Source organism: Peromyscus maniculatus, chromosome 15 (genome assembly GCF_049852395.1).
Source record: "Peromyscus maniculatus bairdii isolate BWxNUB_F1_BW_parent chromosome 15, HU_Pman_BW_mat_3.1, whole genome shotgun sequence".
Lineage (NCBI taxonomy): Eukaryota > Metazoa > Chordata > Mammalia > Rodentia > Cricetidae > Peromyscus > Peromyscus maniculatus.
Window position 1 is genome coordinate 35415370 of NC_134866.1, and position 19422 is coordinate 35434791.

The 19422-nt window shown below is 40.5% G+C and overlaps 1 protein-coding gene and 1 long non-coding RNA gene across 5 annotated transcripts in view; one reads left to right on the forward strand and one right to left on the reverse strand.

Annotated features, from left to right (window-relative positions):
- LOC143268667 (uncharacterized) overlaps positions 1–1226 on the reverse strand; it is a 28643-nt gene extending 27417 nt beyond the window's left edge. Inside the window, exon 1 of the long non-coding RNA XR_013044726.1 lies at positions 859–1226. This is a non-coding gene — a long non-coding RNA (uncharacterized LOC143268667). The remainder of the gene's footprint in view (positions 1–858) is intronic.
- The window catches only part of Ghr (growth hormone receptor), a 249801-nt gene that overhangs the window by 66579 nt on the left and 163800 nt on the right, over positions 1–19422 (forward strand). The gene's annotated exons all lie outside the window — the stretch shown is intronic.

Genomic DNA, 19422 nt, shown 5'->3' on the forward strand with positions numbered 1-19422 from the left:
TTATGGATACTCATATTTAGTCTTACTCAAGCCAAATCCATCACCCAGCTAACCGACTCAGAATTCAGTCATTTCCACCTCAGCTGGTGGCAGTTCATCTTTTGGGTGCTTACATTAAAATGCTGAAATGGTGCCGGACTCCTTTCTTTGTTTCACTGCCTAAGGCCAGTTTATCATCCAACCTTGGGCTTTTTTTTTTTTTTCTGCCATTTCCGTCACTGCCATCTTGTTCCCTAACCACCATCCTCACTCACTTGGCTTACGGCAAAGGCTCTCAAGTATTCTGTATTCTGTACTTCCTTGTATTCTCACCCCTTCGCTCTTTAGCTCATTTTGAGCATATCACATCATGTCATGCCTTCACTCAAAGGCCATCAGATTCTGCATAAGTCTTGGAATCATCTGGGCAACCATTTCAACTGTGACGCTGTTAATGTGGCCTTCTAAAGCAGTGATTCTCAACCTATGGGTCACAACCCCCACAGGGGTTGCAAATCAGGTATCCTGCATATCAGATATTTACATTATGATTCATAACAGTAGCAAAATTGCAGTTATGAAGTAGCAATGCAATAATCTTATGGTTGGGGATCATCACAACATGAGGAACTATATTAAAGGGTCACAGCATTAGGAAGGTTGAGAGCCACTGTTCTAACACCTTGGTTTCTACAAAGTGTATTTCAAAAGTAGCAGACATTATAAGAAAACTAAGATTGGAACAGATCACTTGCACCTTGCAAAATATTATTTTAAAACACAAATATGGAATCCTGGAGAGGCCTGCTGAAGAGCCCAGACAGTACAGACCGATGGGGATACGAATCAGTGAGATGGCTATTGGGGGTACAGTCTTACCTGAGCAGAGAGCTGTGACGCATGACAGGAAAACACCTTGCTGAAGGGAGAGCTCTGGGTTTGGGTGCTCATTTTAAATCCTCCCAGATGAAGTCATGTAGAACAGCCGACCTGAGAGCTTTCCTTTCCTGCTGAGCTTCTAATTCCACTGCTCATCTGGCTCCTCCATCCCGAGAGAAGTCTTCTTTCCATGTTATACTAACATCATTCTGTTATTGCCAGCAGCATCCCAGCTGACTTTTACAGAAATCTGTCCGAGCAGAACAGTCTACACCCCTTCCTTGTGTTGTTTCTCAGGTGTCAGGGCGACTTTGGTTCTTTCCCCTCCTGTCAGCCATCCTCCCTGCTCGTCTCCTTCCAGATCTTACAAACCCTCTCCCTAGCTTCAGCGTCTCTAAGCCGTCTGTTCGAAGGAACAGCATGTTCACCCACCCCCAGCATTCCCTTCCTATGCCGTTGTTTATTTTTCTCTGGAGTACTCGCTATTACTCATTTATTGGCCGACCCACTTCCAGAAGTATGTATGCAATGGGATAACAAGGATTTAGAGGGTGGTTTTGTTTTGGTTTTGGTTTTGGTTCATTTGGGGTTTTTGTTTGGTTGATTGTTTATTTGTTGGGTTAATTTTCTTCCCTCTTTCTGTACCTGGAATAGAGCCCAGCATGTGCAAGGCGTTTAATAAATGTGGAATGGATGAATGAAACTTAAACTATGTCAGGATTCATCGGCTTCCTTCTTCTATGGAGAACAGTCCATCTTCCTGTTCTGTTTTGTTTTTTGAATTCTAGTTGTATGTGAAAGAGGCTTTTAGTACACCTGGCTTCATGTCTTCCTTGGTAGATACAATACTTTTCTTATGAAGTGTTCTCCCTGATCCAAAGACCTATGTGTTAAGCTCTTTGTGCTCAGGGTGGCATTAGTGGTGGAAACTGAGAAGTGGGACTTAGTGGGCGATGTGCCGGAGAATACTCTTAAGCCATTGAAGATATGCCCTTGAGTGGCACACTTTCCTGGCCAATGGAGTTAGCAGTCTTCTTCATTCATGTGCTTCCACTATGATGTGCCACCTCATCACCAGCCTGATGGCATGGTGCCAATTAAGCATGGATTGGAATGTCAAAAATATTTTCTCATTCTCAGTCAATTATATTGGCTATTTTTATAGTGAGCTTTGATCATATAATCAGACCAGACTTTTTTCTTACCACCTCTGCCAACCATTCTTGGCTTCCGAAACTGGCTACTGAAAGCCTGTCTGACCAGAAAGAATACTCCTGGCCTAAAGATAAAGACCTACAAGTTCATGTATATGAATGAACTTTGCATATTAATTTCTGAACTTTTCCCACAGTAAGACTTCCAACATCCAAGACCTTTAGGGATTTGTCCTTGGTTAAGGCTGCCCCTTAGAAGTGGGCTCTAGACTCTCTAAACATAAATGTAGGGTGAGCCAATGCTCATTTTGTGCCTTGGATTAAAAGCTCTAAATTGTTCTGTTCTCTCTCTCAGATCTTAGGTTCCTTCTGCCATTCTGGTTCATCTTTGGAATTCTGGAGGTATCATCCCCTTCACTCTCAAAATACATTTGAACACCCTGAGGTTCTTCCGATGGTGGCCTAAACTTCTAGCTCAAGTGATAGGGGGAATGAAAGTTGACTCAGAAAAGCTCTTAGTAAGGCTGATAATAAAAATGATTCCTTGCTAAAAACAGAGCATCATCCCTGACATTGCCAGCTTATCATGAAAACACTCTTTCACATTTCTGGATCTCAGGTGACTAACATAGCAAATTACTAAAGACATTAACTTTAAGAAACGTACATTTAAGTGGAAGTCCAATTGTGTGTGTGTGTGTGTGTGTGTGTGTGTGTGTGTGTGTGTGTGTGTTGTGGGGGGGGAGGGGTTTGGGGGCATGGTTATTTAGGAGAAGATATCCTCTTAGGCTCTTAAGTCATGTGTTCTATGTATATGAGAATATACAGCTTCTTGCTTGTACTCTTAATAGTTTCGTAGATTATCCAGCCTTTAATCTCCTCTAACCCCATAGTGAAACCAGTTGTCTTTGGATACTTCACAGCTCATTAGCAGCCCACATAGAAGAAGAGGAAATAGATGAGACAAAATTTAGAGAGGTCATGTCAGTTATTTCCTGGGGATTCTGGTGAAAAGGCTTAGCTGGAGAGATTAAAATGTGATTTAAAAAGTTTGGGCTTGGATGTGACTGGAGAATACTATGTTCTCCTTGTCCTCTCCTCTTCTACATCCTTATTTCTAGGGATTAGGCGTGAGTTGGCTGCGAACATTAATGAGATCAACAAGAAAAGCTTTATTTCTCCTGAAGATTCCTGAAGAGGTATTTATCACACATTGAAAAATAAAAACAAAGTGAAACTTACACACACACACACACACACACACACACACACACACACACACACACACACACACACACACGTTCTGAGCTCTGCATGGGATTCCCACAAGAAGATTCTGGTGTAGATTTCCTGACCAGATCTTTTTATGCAAATCTCCCACTGAGAATGACAGATGAATTGGAAAGGTAAATCCCAATTTTCCCCTTTCCTGTGGTTTCCAGTCTTTAACCTCTGATAACCAAGCTTCTCTTTGTTTGTGTGAAAATGTATAACGCTCAAAAAGAAAAAGGTTTATTCTAACTCTCTACCCAAAGACATGGGTGGTTCAAGATATAAGAAAAAAATGAAAATATTCAGAAGTTCAGAAATATACAGAGACCAATAAAACTGGAAAATCCAGAACTCAGTGTTGTGTTTAAGAAATGCAGATAAAAGATCAGGGTGGGGCCAATGCGAGGTGGGAGCTTCAACAGTGAATAGACTGGAATTTCTTTTTTTTTTTTTTTTTTTTTTTTTTTTCTTTAATTATCCTATTTCTTTTTTTTTTTGTTTTGTTTTGTTTTGTTTTTTTTATTATTATTATTATTATTATTTTACAACACCATTCAATTCAACATAATAGCCACAGAATCCCCTGTTCTCCCCCTCTTGCCCACCCCTCCCCCCAGCCCACCCCCCATTCCCACCTCCTCCAGATCAAGGTCTCCCCCGAGGACCGGGGTTGACCTGGTAGACTCAGTCCAGGCAGGTCCATTCCCCCCTCCCAGACCGAGCCAAGTGTCCCTGCATAAGTCCCAGGATTCAAACAGCCAACTCATGCAACGAGCCCAGGACCTGGCACCAATGCACAGCTGCCTCCCAAACAGATCAAGCCAACTGACTGTCTCACCCGTTCAGGTGGCCTGATCCAGTTGGGGGCCCCTCAGCCCTTGGTTCATAGATCCTGTGCTTCCATTCATTTGGTTATTTGTCCCGGTGCTTTATCCAACCTTGGCTTCAATAATTCTCGCTCATATAAATCCTCTTCTTACTCACTAATTAGACTCCCAGTGCTCCACCAGGGGCCCAGCCGTGGATGTCTGCCTTCAGATTCCTCAGTCCTTGGATGGGGTTTATGGCACCACTATTTGGGTGTCTGGCCATCCCATCACCAGAGTAGGTCAGATCCAGCTATACCACTCCTGGGCATATACCCAAGAAATGCTCAATCATACCACAAGAGCACTTGCTCAGCTATGTTCATATCAGCATTGTTTGTAATAGCCAAAACCTGGAAACAACCTAGATGCCCTTCAACTGAAGAATGGATAAATAAATTGTGGCACATATACACAATGGAATACTACTCAGCAGAGAAAAACAACGACATCACACGGTTTGCAGGCAAATGGATGGATCTAGAAAAAATCATCCTGAGTGAGGTAACCCAGACTCAGAAAGACAAATATGGTATGTACTCACTCATAGGAAGATGCTAGATGTGGAACAAGGATGACTAGACTGCTACTCACATCACCAGTGAGGCTACCTGGAAAACGGGACCCCAAAAAAAAGACACGGAGAAATGGACAAGATCTACATGAATAGCCTGGTCATGAGTGGGAACAATGAAGGGCGACAGTCGAGGGAAAGAGTGGGAGATCCTAGCTGGATCAAGAAAAGAGAGGGAGAACAAGGAATAGGAGACCATGGTAAATGAAGACCACATGAGAAGGTGAGAAGGGGAGGAAGCAGAGAGCTAGGGAGGCCCACGGAGATCCACAAAGATACCCCCTCAAAAGACTGCTGGCAATGGTCGCGAGACGGCAGGAACTGACCTAGACTGGAATTTCTGATGCAGTAATGTTCAGGCCTGATTCAGGAAATCACTGAGGCATTGGTAAAGGATTGTGATCATTGTAGAGTGAGTGAGAAAGAGCAGGGAAAGGAAAAAAAAAAAACTAAGTAGTGTGCCCCCACTTCTACCTGATAGAGGAACTCATCGCTGTGATAAAAGAGCTGATAGGAGCCAATTACGAGGCAAGAGGCTTCTTTTGGTTGACAATATGGAGAGATGCAGTGCATTGGGGTAGAGAAGGCATGGTGGAGGGCAGTTCCATGGCAGAGGGAGCGTGCAGCAGCTACTTGTTTCATGGTGCCAACAAGGAATCAGGGAGACGAGTCAGAGCAAGAGCTACCTATAATCCTACAGCCCTGCCCTTGTAACCCTTATCTGCCAGATAGGTCCCATGTCCAGTAGGTGCCTCAACCTCACAAAACAGTGCCATCATCTGGAGACCGGGTATTCAAACACATAAGTACCACAAGAGAAAGTCAAGTTCCGATGCCAGGTTAAGCCACAGCCTGGTTCCCTTGGGACACAGAGGCATGAGCCCTGAATTCCTGCCTGATTGAACCTGGAGAAAGCATTTCCCTTGGCATCTTCCCTCTATCAGGGTACTCTTGAGGCTCATTCTTCTCAGATACTCTTTCTTCAGGAATTCTCCTTTCAAACCACTTTTAAATTTTATCTATTCTTTGAGAATTTTTTTGCACCTATATTCCGATCATATCCCACCCCTCACTGCCCTCTCCTAATAACTCCCTGACCACTCCTGTCCCCACATATCCTTAATTTGCATTATTATGTCCTGGAGAGCAAGATGGGTAGGATCTCGATACATGGCTGGGGTCTTGCCCTGAACACATCATTTTATTGTACTGGTTCAGATTTCAAGCTCTCTTTTTAATGATACTGATCTCTTTGACAAATACTGACATTGCTTGCATCCACTCTGCTGTGTCCACAACTTTATCGGTTTTTCACACTCCGAGATGCACATTTTCATATCGTTCTGTTCTGCTTCTTGCTTTGAATTCTCGCTGTCAACCTCACTAAAAATATTGATAAAAAAACCATGCCAGAGTTTAGATGTTACGCTTTCTTGAAATTTCTTCCACCAAACAACTTGGTCTTTTGCTTTTGAATGCTGCCTCAATGGAGATTTTGGAACACAAACAGAACACAGCCTGATCCATTTCCATAATATAACATGGTTAGCCTCTAGTTAGCTCCCCGTTAAATCCTTATCCCCGGAAACCCCATGAGTGTTGCCCTCACTGTCTTCAATAATCTTTGTTATGTTGCTCTCCTACCAGAATGCCACATTAAGCTCTCAGAGTATTCTACCGCTTAGGCAGCCTGAACTCCAACCCTTCCACATTCTTCCTAGAGACCAATCCCAAAGGCTTATGACCCATATGGTCAGATGATCACAGCCATTATCCCACTCTCTGGCCCTCATTTTCTACATTAGTTACTCTTCTCCCCACTGTAGTGAAACATCTGGCAGAAGCAACTGAAGAGAAGAAAGGTGTCATCTGTTGGAGGAGGTGGCTGGCTCCATGGCAAAGGGAGCATATGACATCTGCTCCTACGGGACACCAACTGGTTTGCAGAGGGGCTCAGGCTGACTCCCTAAAGCCCTGTGTCTGTGAGCTATGTCACACGTCCAAACAGTTTTGCAGTCTTCCCCTACAAATAAGCATTCCCAGCCCATGGGGAACATTTATGCAGAGGACTTAACAGCAAGGTGTCCCGGCTTAGTCTTTAACATCCAATTCGACTTTTTAGAACCTACTTGTTGGAATTTTTTTTTTGATGTGTTTGATGAAGAAAAGTATCTGAGACAGACGCTGCTGACCACTAAGACCTTAAAGAAAACAGTCCCATGAGAGGTGCCAGGAAAGAGCAGTCACCTTTGATCAGTGGTACAGACAGAAATTGGTGAAACTACTCAGGCCATGGGTTACAGAGCATGAGGCGGGCTTAACCAAAATGTACCTGGCACATGATAGGCCCTTGATACAAATATGCAAAGCATACCCCATCTGCTGCTTTTCCTTATTCATATTTCCATGAGTACTCTAAGCGTGATTCCCCTCCAATTAAGGAATAGCCATTACCAAGGAAAATAATTGCAAATCCAGAGAGCAACTTTGTCTTTCTGGGTAACGGTCTTTCCCTTGCAGTTTATTTTGGCATAGGCAATGCCTCTCATGCAGAATCGCGACTGTTTACAACTGTTATCATGCTTTTCCGTCTTCATCTCCCCGAGTGCTGTCTTCCTGTTGTTAAATAATGCCATCTTCCCAAAAGGTGCAGCTTCCCAAGCAGCTGCATCCATTTCCATGTTACCATACTCTATGCCATCTGAATTGCGTTAGCTTGTATACCCGTGGGCATTATTCAGAGGGAGGGAGAGTGATGATGGGCACACACTGAGAGCTTACCTAATGAGTATGCATCTGCCAGGAGCTTTAATTGGGATCCCGGTTTCACAGTGTTGGATACAGTCTGCATCCTGTTGGAACTCAGTCTTGAATTAACACTGGGGAGTTGTAAAAGAGTAAGCCAGGAATTTTGCACTTCTCTCAACTGTAGCTGTTTCTTTAGCTGTGGAAATGTAGTGGGTGGCCCGATCTTCAGGACTGGTAAGAGCGGAGTATAGTTGTCAATAAAAATACAGTTGGGGCCTCTGGTGGAAGGAGATCTGTAAGTGCTGTGCCAATTCTTTAACCTTATCAGAGACCATGAATGAGCTCATTAGGCATGCTAGTTCTGAAAAAGTTATTGTTCTAGCCTTCACCTGTCATGCTATTTAATTCACATCTCAAAAACTTACCCTAATGAAAGCTCATCTTGGTCCCAGAAACAAAGTCCCATAATAAATGGTACCAAAACCAAGATTTTATTTGATTTATTTTGGTGTGTGGGCACAGAGAATAGCCGTGATATGTAATAAGTTAGAGTTTTATTTTTCTTTGTTTTTGATCATGTGTCGGGGTCATTACAGCCTCTAACTAAGCTTTTGATCCTGCTTTTTATCAGTGGGCTTCCTTAAGGAAGAGGCAAGTCTTAAGGTGGATGGATTATTGCAGAAAACTTCAATAAAGTGCTCTGTCAATCAGCTATTTTTAAGACCAACTGTATAGCATTTCAATGAAGTTAGAGTTCGGGTTTTCTCAAGTATGACAGAGGCTAATCGCATAAATATCATTGCTAAGTTCCTACTTAAATCCTAGAAAGTGTCCCAGTCCACCGTAAGTGCAGCTTGAAGGTTATAGAAGAGACTGCATGGTACAGTGGCTGGTGGGTCTGGAAGCCTGAATGGAATTCTGGCTCAGCTGCTACCCAGCTGTGTAGCCATGGGTCCCAGGGTCCTCTGCTCCGGACATACAGCGTGAACACCTGTAAATATTGACACATTCTGCCAATCAAGGGCAAACAACTAAGTTTCAAAGTTTGCCCCAACCACCTGTCCCTAAATCCTTGGGCTGTGCCAATCTCATCACAAGGGACACCAGAAAATGGGCCAGGACACAAGTAAGAGTAGCCCTCTTCAAGTGGTTCGGCACATTAAAAAAAAAGCGTAAAAAGTCTGACCTTGAGAACAAATGGAGAGGAAAAAACAGGAAGAAAGAGAAAAAAGAAGACAGGTCTAGGGAGGAGGAGGAGAGAGAACACTTGAGGAAAAGTGAAAAAAAAAATCTCAAATATGGGATGGCCGCCTTTAGTTTTTCTTGAGAAGAGATATATGGGCATGCTGAAGAAACTTGGAAACAGCCTAACGTTCATCAGCAGAAAGATCAGAACTTACACTTGAAGCAGAGGTGTTGGCCTGTGTGACATTTGTCCTGCTCAATTGCCTGGTGCCCCTTTTGCTGAGACTGGCACAGTCAAAAGTTTTACCGACAGGTGGTGGGGCAAACTTTGAAACCTGGCTGTTTGCACTCGATTGGCAGAATGTTAGGGTAACTGTTTTGGAGGAGAAGGGATAAAGTTTAATATTTGAAGGTAGTTTTCAGGTGGCCTGTTCTGGCGTTTGTTAGAGGACACAGTACAGCATGTAACAGCAGACTGATTAGTTTAAAAAGCTATTATTTAGAACAATATCTTCTCAAATAAAAAATGTCGGAGGGTTGAGAAAATGCATTTGGGGGAAGATAATAATAAGAATTTTCCTTTGATGAAGTTTTCCTTTTAAAAACCTGAACTGAGATTTTATTTTAAAAAGTAACTGAACTTTGAAATAAACACAAGAGCTGGATTAAGAGATTAGTGATTTGTTGTGATGATTATGACTATTATGTATATCTCAGTCACAGATGAACTATATAGTATTGAAGTCAGCATGGTTGTACCTTGGAAAGATAAGTCAAAGGGGACTAGAATGCATATGTAAAGCAAAACAATAGTCCACATCTTTGGTAGGTCATTGCTTTCTTATGATTGGTCCCTACTACTTCTGCTGTCATCAAAGATGTTGTAAAACAAATAAAGATAAATATTCTGCATTCATATTGTATTTGGACATCTGCAGTAAGTTTCATGTAAACTTGTCCTAAGTCCAGTTGTGGTAGAACTGCCACGTGTTCCCACTTGAATTCTTCATTCTGACTGGTAGAGTTAACCTGCTGTCACTCACAGCACACCTGTGTTTTCTACTATTAAACTGGTGTGTCTTCTGGGCATTGCTGTGAATTCTGAAAGCTTGTGTGCTGTCTCTATGTATTGTCTGTGCCATTGCAGGATCCAAGGACACAGTGGGTCTTGTTTTCTAATAATCGTTTTTATGGGTTAGAATATGTGCTGTCTATTTACACTACTGGCAGGCTTGGTTTCAGCTTTCTTACCTTCTCATTGAATCATGATCTACCAACTTGAAGTTTAGAGATGAAGGATGATTATAATTCCCTTCCATCCATCTCTTCCCTTTCTTTCCTTAAAATTGGTATTTTGGATCCATGATACTAATAATTCACATTATTATAAATTATAGTGCATAGTAAATAATAATTATTAATGATATCAATAGTTCTAGTTATTAATGCATTGCAATATCGTGTGGACATACATATATAGAGAAAGGTATTGATTGGTGAATAATTTGGCTAGTTATTTTACTAATGTCAAAATTTCTTATCAAAAGAGCTTTTGTATGTGTTACTGCCTCCTTGTTCCCTTCGAAGCTCAAATAACATAGTCTTGTTAGAATGTGGCAAAAGCACTTACTTTGGAAACAGCACCCTTTCTTCTATTGCTATGGATGACAAGTACAAAAAAAAAATAGAGGAACTCATTTCCTCTTGTTAGAAGTCTAGGTAATGCAGTGCTTGTAGAGAAGAGAGCTCAAATAGATGTAAAAGCTACCATACTTTCTCTGGCAGTTAGTCACCTCCTCAGCAGGTTTGCCCTGCTTCTAAGCTGCACTTTGGGGACAACCAGTGCCCCCACCTTCTCTGTCAGCATTAACTAAGCTCTGGATCATAGTCACCTCCCTGTCCCCAGTGTGAACAGAATACTAGGTGGCCCCATTTTATTCTCCTGCTGCTACCATTGGGCTTGGATGAATAAATCTAGTGGAAGGCTGGCAGGGGCTTTGTCATTCACAGAAAAACAAATAGATATGTGATCTACCCACAGTAGAAATGTAGCACAGTGAGGAAGAATTGATTCTTTGGGACTCTGAAAATACAAAGACCAATAAAACCCAAAGCTGAAGAAGCCACTTGAAGTCAAAACAAAAAAGAAGTGCTAAACTCTCTGTTGGTCATGGGACTTGTTCTTGGCATGCGAGGAGCCAGGAGGCTCCTGAGGTCTAATCTGGAGAGAGTCACTAACTCATTATGTCACCTTGGCAAATGGGTCGTCCTCCCTGGGCTGCAGAGCTGCGTCCAGCTGCTGGATGGGATGAAAGCAAGACCTCACTGAAACCAGATGCTGCCTCTCCGAGAAGCTTTCAGCAATAAATAATATCATATATACTTTGTTCCTGGCGCAGATACTGAACTGTTATAACCCCCTGTTTTCACTTGCTTCTAAATTTCTGGAAATTTCTCCTTTGGGCTTGGATTTTTCCATGCTTGTCTTCAGCCCAAAACTTTTTTGGAAAGTTTGACCAATATTTCATTTAGCTGTTTTTCCTGAGTGATAGATGAGTAGGAGTAAGGCATTGTTTTTTAAAACATAAAGTAGTTTTAAAATTTTCCTTATATACCGCAGGGAGAAAAAAAAATGGCTGAGCTAGATTTAAAGTATTTACAACCAGTAAAAGAATTTCAGGGATGGAAGAAATGGCTCAGCTGTTAAGAGCACTTGCTGCTCTTCCAGAAGACCTGAGTTTGGTTCCAGCATGCAAGTCAGGTGGCACACAACTACCCATTACTCCATCTCCAGTGGGTCCAATGTCTTTGGCTTCTCAGGCACCTACACATGCACTCATGCACACACACACACACACACACACACACACACACACACACACACACACCTTAAAAATTATGGTATGTTGAAGAATATTAGAAAAACTTGTCTCAGTATATTCTTGACAAGGCCACACATAGTCAGGCAACATAGAAAAAGATTTCATCTTAAGGGTTTCCAATGATTATAAACACTCTTTAGATTCTGTTACCGATCCCCAGTTACCAAGAAGTAATTTGAGCAATCATAATTTGTTTATAACCACTTGTTTTGTGCCTGTACATATGACTTCTAAAAAGGCAACATGATTACATGCTATCGCTTTGAATAGAATAATCTACTTATTTGGGGTGACCTTCTGATAACCCTTTAATGCTCCTAGTAGATTGTGCATCCCTTCATGGCACTTACAGCATGTTATATGCTTGTATGGAGACTTCAATCACACTACTGTCTCACTAAACTAAGAATTCCATTATAGCAGGTCCAGTGTCTCTTTCCTACTGTAACTATAGTACTTGGATCACTACTGAGCACACAGTGGGAACTCGAATAAATTAAATGACTGTAGGATACTGATCTGTTTTCTGTCACTATATTGAAATAAATGACATAGGCTATGTATGAACTAAGAAGAGATTTATCTTGACCCACGTTTCTAGAGTTCAAGTCCGAGATCAGATGGCCTTGTTGGTTTGGGCTGTTGGCAAGGGCAATATGTCTAAGTACACAGCAGAGGTATATGTCAGAGTAGAGGCCCTGCTCACATCTCATGCCAAGATAGGGAGAAAGGAAAAGATGGAGGTTATAAAATCCCTTTCAAGGCCACTCTACTAATTATATGGAGACTTAACACTCGGCTTTTCCATCTAAGGATCCCTGACACCTCCCAGTATCCCCTCCTTGGCCCAAGCCTTTACATATTGTCCTTTGAGGGAAAGTCATCCAAAACATAACACACTGGTGCAATTATTCTTGTTAGACTTTTTTCATATCTTTGTCCACCCAGACATGAGTACACTCAATGAACATCATCAGGTATCTATCTATTCATGTCAGTCATTAGGTATGCTGAGAATGTATCTTGGTTTTGTTGGATCACAGAAATTCTTGAGAACTTATTGCTTATACATGAAAACAAAATAATTGTACTATTTGGGGCATCACTACTATACCTGTAATTGAAATATTAGGCAATCAAGTGAAAACCAATCCTAGGGAATGTATCACCTTCTGAGCATCTACTAAGTGTCTGACTTTTCATAAAGTGCTAAGAAGAGATAAATTAATAGGATAGTATCAACAAGGAAGCCATTTATATGGCAAAAAGACAAACCCTTTAGTATTTGTTACACATAGTGGAAAATAAAGGTTGGCACAGGAGGCGTCGAGAGCTGTTGGGAGATCATTGCACTGCAAGATACCTTGTGAGCTTGTACAAAGCTGACGATTCTGGAAAAACTTCATGGTGTGGGTAGCCAGTTCCTTGCAGTTCCTTTTATAGCCACAACCTGTTGCCATGCACTCAATTCCTTCAACTTCTAGAAACTTGTCAAAGCTCCTACTACCGGAAAAGAAACTGGAATGAGGCTTCATCTTTTGACATCAGTGGCCCTAATCGTTATTATTAAGTACATAAATACCCCAAAATAACTTGGTACGTTGGCAAGCATAGGTAAATTTGGAGTTCTCAATTTTCTTGCTCTGCCTCAAGTTTCAAGAATAGGTTATAGTGGTTTCTACATGCCTACAGTCAACAGTCTTAGGTAGAATCCCCTTGTTCTGGAGCATGGAGCTACAAGTGCTAAGGCCAGCAATTTTCTCAGGGTTGATTTTTTTTTTTTTAATTCTAGGCCTTTCAGGCACCTGCTATACTGTCCTCCAGGTCTAGTTTAGAATTTTGCTTCACAAATTAAGATTGTTCATGCTGTGGATCTTCTTTGTTAATAATGACAGATTTTTTTTTTAAGTTTTACAGTTTTTCTTGCTAATGATTTTCTCCTGCCAAAGAGATTCTCTGCTTTGAGAGCAGATGAAGACACTCTTGGCACATGCTTTTCTTATTGCTTAGGTTGATTGTGATTTCATTTAGTTTCTTTTTCTTTCCTTGCAACAGCTATTTAGGAAAGAAGAGAAGAAATAATCATTTTTTGTTGTTTTAGAAAAAGAAGTTATGTCTTGGGTTGAGGTCCTAGTTACAAAAAATACACATATGTAAATTAGAGCTACGTCAATAACCAGAGCAGTTTTTGGAAATAGTTTGGGGCAAAAGGTTTGGCACACTCTTGGATTCTATTAACTAATTTTTAAAAGCTGATTGTGTTCTCTAAATTTCAGATTTTGGCCAAACAGAAAGGCTAAAGTCATGGTTTTCCTCTGCTTGACTTTTTGGGTCTTACTAATTAATAAGCAGGATTTTATTGTGAAGAACATAGACAGGACCTTTGTACAAAGTCTCTGAGCCAAAATAAACATTCCATTGTTCCATGGTTTTGTATTGCACACAGGAAAACATTACTATCATTATTTTATTAAATGGATACAGATTATCCGATTTGTAAGCAAAGGCCAGTGGTTAGTTGAGACACTTGGTGTATAAGAGGTAGTGAGTGTTGACTGCCAAATTTCTGTCAACACAAGAAAAAAACATTCATATATCAAAGTATTTTTCTCATTTATTATGTAAGAAACTTATGCACATTAGTACACACCAGCAGAAATGTCAAAGATATTTTCCATTTTTAGTAGTCTGTTGAAATATTATCTTTCTGTTTGAAGATTAAAAGGAACCATATGAATATAGGTATATCCTGTTTTAACAGATTTATTTTTCTATTGTTTTAGTACATATTTTCTCTCTGCCAGCCATATTGAAATCAACATATATCTAGCCACAAGGCCAATTACTTCTATTTATCTTCAGCTTTTTTTATATCTTTTTTTCCTTTTATTGAAACTAGATTATTTTCTCACATAATATATCCTGACTTTGGTTCTCTTTCCTCCTCCCGTCCCATCCAGATCCACGTCCTTTCCATTTCTCATTAGAAAAGCACAGGATTCTAAGAGAAAGTAATAAAGTAGAATAAGATAAAACAAAACTGTCACACCAGAGTTGGACAAGACAGACAGATGTTGTTGTTCTGATTTTGGTGTCACTAATCAAAAAGCCACTCCTGCCACTCCCAAATGGTCCTGAAAAAGGAATGAGGAAGGAATTGATTTTCACTGTTCCATGATGCCATTATGGCTGATGATTGGGCAACCTCCTGCTCCTCCTCCTCTTCTTCTCCTTCCAAAATAATCACACTACTAGTTTAGTTCCAGAAGCAAGACAAGCCATGACTGTAACCTAGAGTGGCAACTGTGGTTTCCTGTCTATCTGCCCACGCCACTTCTTTGTGCTAAAGTAGAGACCATATCAGAACATAAAAGAATTTAGGACAAAAACTGTTACCTTTTCAGGGGGAAAAAGTAACAGGGATTATAAGATTTTCTAGGTGATTGATGAAACTAACGTGTGGTGGTGAACATTGTTTTTTGCACTAAGCCTCTTGTTTACACCCACACTGTTCCAGTTTTGCACAAGCTAAACACATCCAGCAATGGATTGTTGGTACTGAGGCACCCAATCTCAATTTGTTCTTACCTCTTCTGAAGAGAAGAATAGCTAAACAGCGGGTATATACGTAAGCAATTAAAACTGGAAGCCAGAAAACATTCGTGAAAGATAATTGGGAATGCTCATTTAATGTATAGTTATTTTGGAATAATAAAAAAGTAAAAAATTTTAACATCACTGATTCTCTTTCCAAGAAATCTTCACAAGCACTTCTGGATGGATTCTCAATATTTACCATTTATTAATAGCAGAAAAAGAAAACTGCTTGTGGATGTCATTCAAATAGTCGCCACAACCATTGAAGATAGTGCCTTTTTGGCTTGTTTTCAGATAAGAACTAAGGTATTCACGGACGAATGACATTTACTTTGGACTGCTGTGTCCTTTGTAGAGATTCTGCCTTCTGATGTCTTCTATTGTTAATATGTTACTATTTTATGTCAGTCAAAGAAATCACTTTTATTGGACCAAAGGGAACAAGACAGGTGTGTAGTAAATGGAAGTAGAGATCAAGGAGGGGGGGGGGGTTGGTTATTAGATGAGACTTTCAAACTACAGTAAGCACTTTGTTACCCTAAGTGAGATGGGATGTCAGTACAAGCGTGTTAATCCAAGGGATGATGTGTTCTTTCATTAGTAAGATCAGTTTACCAACCCATCATCAGATCCATATAAGAAACATGAAGATTATATACAGATTTGAACGGGTTTAAGAAACTGAAACAAAAAGGAATTAGTGACAGAAATATAACTGTTTTCAAAAAGTTTCAATTTCAAGGGAAATAGAGAAATAAGCCTATAACTGCAATGGTAATGATTAGAATAGTTGGGAGAGAGAGTTATTTTTGTTTTATATGTTTTTTTAATTTTTTAAAGGAGAAACTTGTAGTATGTAGACAGCTCTTAAAATGTACAATTTAAATATGGCCATTGAGATAGTAAACTGTCATAGTATACTTAGTGTTTCATAATAGTTTAGTTGGGTATCAAATTCATATTGTGAACTGACTATTTCTCTAACATTTCAAAGGTTTTCATTTATAATCTATCACCTGTTACTGCTAAAGAAAAATATTTTACTCTATCCCTCTGAACTCACTCTTATTTGAAATACTCTCTTGAGATTTTTCTGTATTCTAATGCCCTGTAGTACTCTTCGGTGATAAATGCAGGCTTTTAATATATAGTCTGAATTCCTTCTTTAGCTTTGCAAAATTGTCACTCATAACATTTTCTGTTTCTTCATAGTTGAATTAGATCCTTTCTTCCTGGAACTTCTGTGAGATGTGTGTTACAGAGATTATCAATTTATATTCCATTAGTGGTAACTCCTCATTCAAATGTTTCATAGATATTGTCCTCATTTGAAAATATAAAATAAACATAATTGCAGCGTTCTGCACAAAGAAGAAGTTCAAAGTATAAGCTTCCGGTGTCACATTGTCCAGTAGTTCTGGCACTGGTTATATTTTAAAGTTATTTTTAGGATAAATATTTCTTATTAGCTAGCCAGTTTTGAAAACCAAGTGAAATTTAAAAACCTAAAGGTATGCTGGCATCAGTCTGACAATATCCAGCTGATTAAAATGTTCTCCTCGTTTTTATTAACTATTTATTTATTTTCACATCCTGACTGCAGCTTCCCATCTCTCCTCTCCTCCCACTCTCTTTCCTGTTCCCCTCCCCCCCTCAACCCACCCCCCTTCCTCCTGTAATCGCTCCAAAAGGGCCAGGCCTCCCATGGGCTTCAGCAAAGCATGGCATGTCAAGCTGTCAAAAGACTAAGCACCTCCCCCTGTTTTCAGGCTGGGCAAGGCAATCCAGCATGAGGAAGAGGTTCCCAAGAGCCAGTCAAAGCACCGGAGACAGCCCTGCTCCCATTACCGGGAGTCTCACATATAGACCAGGCTACACAACTGTTACATATACGCAGAGGGCCCAGATCTGTCCCATACAGACTCGCTGGTTGTTGGTTCAGACTCTGCCAATTCCCATGAGCCAGGCTAATGGTTTCTGTGGGCTTTCCTGCGATGTTCCTGACCTTTCTCCCCTGTTTCCTTCAGTCCCTCTTCCCTCTCCTCAGCAGGACTCCCTAGCATGGCCAAATGTTTGGCCACCGGTCTCTGTATCCGCCTCCAGCAGTCGCTGGATGAAGGCTCTCTAATGACAACCTGGGTAGTCTCCAATCTAATCACAGGGGGTGGCCAGTTCAGGCTGTGCATCCACTGCTGCCCAGGGTCTTAGCTGGGGCCGTCCTTGTAGACTCGACTTGCATCTGACTCTCAAAGCCCCCCTTCCCAGGCATCTCTCTCAGCACTGTCTCCCTCTGCCCATCCCCGATCCCCAGTCCAACTAGGAGATCTGCTCTATTTCCCTTTCCTGGGGATAATCCATGAGTCCCCTCTTGGGCCCTCCTTGTTACCTGGCCTCTCTGGGTCTGTGGATTGTAGCATAGTTATTGTTTACTTTACAATTAATACCCACTCATGAGTAAGAACACCCCATGTTTGTTTTTTTGGGGCCTGGGTTACCTCACTCAGGATGATTTTTTTTCTAGTTCCATCCATTTGTCTTAAAAATTCCTGATATCATTGTTTTTAACAGCTGAATAATACTCCATTTTTTTTAAATGTACCACATTTTCTTTATTCATTCTTCAGTTGAGGGACATCTAGGTTGTTTCCAGGTTCTGGCTATTACAAATAAAGCTGCTATGGATATGGTTGAGCAAGTGTCCCTGTGGCATGATTGAGCAGCGTCCTTTGGGTATATGCCAAAATATACAGGGATAGTGGTATTGCTGGGTATCTTGAGGTAGATTGAGGCCCAGTTTTCTGAAAAACTGCCATTTTGATTTCCAAAATGGCTATACCGGTTTGTGCTTTATCTCTCATTTTTAATTCCTGTTGTCTCCTTATCTCTAGCAAGGGATGATGTGGTCCTTGAAATAAAATGTATGCGAACACAGAAAGAAAAAGAAAGGGATCATCAACAAAGAGAAGAGTACAGCAAAAAGTGGCTGCAAATATTTTTAGATAGTTCACAGTAAATAATTAAAAGAGGCCGGGTGTGGTGGCGCACTCTTTTAATCCCAGCACTTGGGAGGCTGAGACAAGCTGATCTTGGTGAGTTCGAGGCCAGCCTGGTCTACAAAGTGAGTTCCAGAACAACCAGAGCTGTTACCCTGTCTTAAAAAACAGAAAAACAAACAAAAACAAATGTTTGAAAGACTATCCAGCCTCACAAGTCCTTAAATAACTGCCAATTAAAACAATGGCAGATCGTTACATCCATTAAGTTATCAACCATAAGAGGAAAGAAAAATTGAGCTAACAACAGTAACTGTGAAATTGAGATGCCCTGTTAGTGAGATATGAGTAGAGATTGGAACAAATGAAAGGTATCAGGGAAAGTCTCATCAATTCCACCTTTCTGTGCAGGTTATGACATTGCTTCTGGAAACCAACTGTTACAGAATAAGTGGAAATACACCAAAATTCCATCCTCCACCATTCCAGAGATGTTCACTGTGATATTTTTCATGTTATTGAAAAACTGGCAACACTCTATATTGGCAGACCTGCTAACTTTTTAATATTCAGATCATAACAAGAAAACAGAGTCCAAATAGACATACATAGACATTCAAGGTTTCATGTGAAGAAATTGATTGTTTTGTTCCATTCCTTTAAACATAAGAAGAAAAAACATGCTAGGTTTAACTCATTGAATTGATTTCATAGCCGAAATTGTGGCTCACAGTTGAAAAATCATTGACCTAAATGGCCAGTAGTCGATATATCATGAAATATTAATTAACATAGTCATTAAATTTTATATCCTTAGTTTTTTGTTTATAACCAAGCATGAATGGAAGATACTACTTCCTCCACTGAGGAGGAGAATGCTTCCCAGCATGTAATGAAGATTTTTCTCTACGATACAGATCTCTTCCACCTCCCAACACTAGCCTATCATGGATCCTTCAGGCAGGGATGTTGTGTGCTGTTCTAAAGTCCTTTCCCCACATCCCTTGCAACTTCTACAAGCTAATGGGATCTTTCTAGTTGACCCAGTGTCTGATATGTAGCACCCCTTGTTAATCAGCCTTTGATATTAGAAATTCATTCTCAGCATACTCAGATAATATCAATGAAGCTCAGCTGATTTCATTTGGATTAACAAAGAATAAAAGGCCTTTTCTAGGGAGGAAAAGAGTGAAAATATATCTGGTAAGTACTTAGGAAATTCTAACAAATCATTTTCTAGAAAAAGGGGGAGACAATATATCTGGAACATACTTAAGAGATTCCAGCACAAAT